The sequence below is a fragment of the Arachis hypogaea genome, chromosome 13 (genome assembly GCF_003086295.3).
Source record: "Arachis hypogaea cultivar Tifrunner chromosome 13, arahy.Tifrunner.gnm2.J5K5, whole genome shotgun sequence".
Classification (NCBI taxonomy): Eukaryota; Viridiplantae; Streptophyta; class Magnoliopsida; order Fabales; family Fabaceae; genus Arachis; species Arachis hypogaea.
Window position 1 is genome coordinate 19,546,313 of NC_092048.1, and position 2,237 is coordinate 19,548,549.

A 2,237-nucleotide genomic window follows, 5' to 3' on the forward strand; every position below is an offset into this window, starting at 1 on the left:
GTTCTTGACCAGTCTTCTTATTTGATCTTCATATTTTCTTGTTTTGTGTCTTTTCTTGTTTTTCATATGCATTCTTGCATTCATGGTGTTTATACATGAAAAATTTCTAAGTTTGGTGTCTTGCATGTTTTCTTTGCATCAAAATTTTTTCAAAAATATGTTCTTGATGTTCATCATGATCTTCAAAGTGTTCTTGGTGTTCATCTTGACATTCATAGTGTTCTTGCATGCATCATGTGTTTTGATTCATAATTTTCATGTTGTGAGTCATTTTTTTATGTTTTTCTCTCTCATCATTAAAAATTCAAAAATAAAAAAAATATCTTTCCCTTTTTCACTCATAAATTTCGAAAATTTGGTTTGACTTTTTCAAAACTTTTTAAAAATTTAGTCGTTTCTTATGAGTCAAATCAAATTTTCAATTTAAAAATCTTATCTTTTTCAAAATCTTTTTCAAAAATCAAATCTTTTTCATTTTTCTTATTTATTTTTCGAAAATTTTAAAATTATTTTTCAAAAATCTTTTCTTAATTTTATCTTATAATTTTCGAAAATATTCTCATTAATTAATGTTTTGATTCAAAAATTTCAAGTTTGTTACTTACTTGTTAAGAAAGATTCAAACTCTAAGTTCTAGAATCATATCTTGTGATTTCTTGTGAATCAAGTCATTAATTGTGATTTTAAAAATCAAATCTTTTTCAAAACTAATTCTAATCATATCTTCCTATCATATCTTTTTTAAAATCTTATCTTTTTCAAAAATTTGACTTTGAAATATCTTTTCTAACTTCTTATCTTCTTATCTTTTCAAAATTGATTTTCAAATTTGTTTCAACTAACTAATTAACTTTTTGTTTGTTTCTTATCTTTTTCAAAACTACCTAACTAACTCTCTCTCTCTAATTTTCGAAAATCTCCCCCCTCTTTTTCAAAAATTCTTTTTAATTAACTAATTGTTTCAATTTTTTAATTTTAATTTGATTTCATTCCTAATTTTCGAAAATCACTAACCCCTTTTCAAAATTTTATTTTCGAAAATCCTCTTTCTCTCTCATCTCCTTCTATTTATTTATTCATCTACTAACACTTCATCTCACCCAAATTCGAACCCCCTCTTCCATCTGTGTTCGAATTTTCTCTTCTTCCCTTCTTTACATTACATTCTTTTCTTCTTCTACTCACACAGGGGAACCTCTATACCTGGGCAAAAAGGATCCCTATTATTATTATTTTTCTGTTCCCTCTTTTTCATATGAGCAGGAGCAAGGACAAGAATATTCTTGTTGAAGCAGATCCAGAACCTGAAAGGACTCTGAAGAGGAAACTAAGAGAAGCTAAATTACAACAATCCAGCAAGCACCTTTCAGAAATTTTTGAACAGGAAGAGGAGATGACAGCCGAAAATAATAATAATGCAAGGAGGATGCTTGGTGACTTTACTGCACCTAATTCCAATTTACATGGAAGAAGCATCTCTATCCCCACCATTGGAGCAAACAATTTTGAGCTGAAACCTCAATTAGTTTCTCTAATGCAGCAGAACTGCAAGTTCCATGGACTTCCATCTGAAGATCCTTTTCAGTTCTTAACTGAATTTTTGCAGATTTGTGATACTGTTAAGACTAATGGAGTAGATCCTGACGTCTACAGGCTCATGCTTTTCCCGTTTGCTATGAGAGACAGAGCTAGAATATGGTTGGACTCTCAACCTAAGGATAGCCTGAACTCTTGGGATAAGCTGGTCAAGGCTTTCTTAGCCAAGTTCTTTCCTCCTCAAAAGCTGAGCAAGCTTAGAGTGGATGTTCAAACCTTCAGACAGAAAGAAGGTGAATCCTTCTATGAAGCTTGGGAGAGATACAAGGAACTGACCAAAAAGTGTCCTTCTGACATGCTTTCAGAATGGACCATCCTGGATATATTCTATGATGGTCTGTCTGAATTAGCTAAGATGTCATTGGATACTTCTGCAGGTGGATCCATTCACCTAAAGAAAATGCCTGCAGAAGCTCAAGAACTCATTGACATGGTTGCTAATAACCAGTTCATGTACACTTCTGAGAGGAATCCTGTGAGTAATGGGACGCCTCAGAAGAAGGGAGTTCTTGAAATTAATACTCTGAATGTCATATTGGCTCAGAATAAAATATTGACTCAGCAAGTCAATATGATTTCTCAGAGTCTGAATGGAATGCAAGCTGCATCCAACAGTACTCAAGAGGCATCTGCTGAAGAAG

The 2,237-nt window shown here is 32.2% G+C and overlaps 1 non-coding gene across 1 annotated transcript; it reads right to left on the reverse strand.

The window, feature by feature from the left end:
• Positions 1-1,789: 1,789 nt before the first annotated feature.
• On the reverse strand, positions 1,790-1,897 carry LOC112738938 (small nucleolar RNA R71). Its single transcript, XR_003169885.1, has one exon. It is a non-coding gene; the product is annotated as a small nucleolar RNA R71 (small nucleolar RNA).
• Positions 1,898-2,237: the final 340 nt, after the last annotated feature.